The following is a 702-nucleotide window of genomic DNA, read 5'->3' on the forward strand; positions in this document are numbered from 1 at the left end:
AAAGAGGCGGAGGGGCTGGATAGAGGGAGAAGGGAGCTAGCGACGTTAGAAGCTTAAGAAAAGAAGGTGGTAGTAGGTAAGGGGGCGCCGGAGAGAAGGGGAGAAGTCCTGCCCCCCCCCCCCACCTCCATTCATGCCCCCGCGATACCCGCCAACGACACACCTTCTCCCGACTGCGAGCGGAGAAGGAAGGACCCTAAGCCGGACTCCATTCCGCGAGTCCTCCGTGCTATTTCTCACGCCCGAAGGCACTCCAACCCCCCCTTCCCTTTCTTTCCCCCTCCCTACCCCCTCACCACTCCTCAACCCCCTCCCATTCCCTCTTCCGCCTCCCTACCTCCTCTTCCCCGTCCTTATGCCACCCCCCACCCCTCAACCCCCTCCCATTCCCTCATCCCCTTCCCTACCCCCTTTATCCCCCTCCTTCAGCATCCGCCCTCCCTGCCCCCTCTTCCCCCCTCCCCACCACGACACGTCCGCCGCCGCCGATTCCAGTCCGAACGAGCGAGCGCATTCCAGCCGAGTTGGAGTGGATTCCAGGGGCTTCGGCGGCCGGGGGGATTTGTGAAACCCGGCGGGCAACATCCTTAGGCTTAAGGGAGTTTCCGTTCTTTCTTAGGCCTGAAGCTGACCCGCTGTGTCTCTCTCTCTCTCTCTCTCTCTCTCTCTCTCTCTCTCTCTCTCTCTCTCTCTCCTCTCTCC

Source organism: Penaeus monodon, chromosome 14 (genome assembly GCF_015228065.2).
Source record: "Penaeus monodon isolate SGIC_2016 chromosome 14, NSTDA_Pmon_1, whole genome shotgun sequence".
NCBI classification, from domain to species: Eukaryota; Metazoa; Arthropoda; class Malacostraca; order Decapoda; family Penaeidae; genus Penaeus; species Penaeus monodon.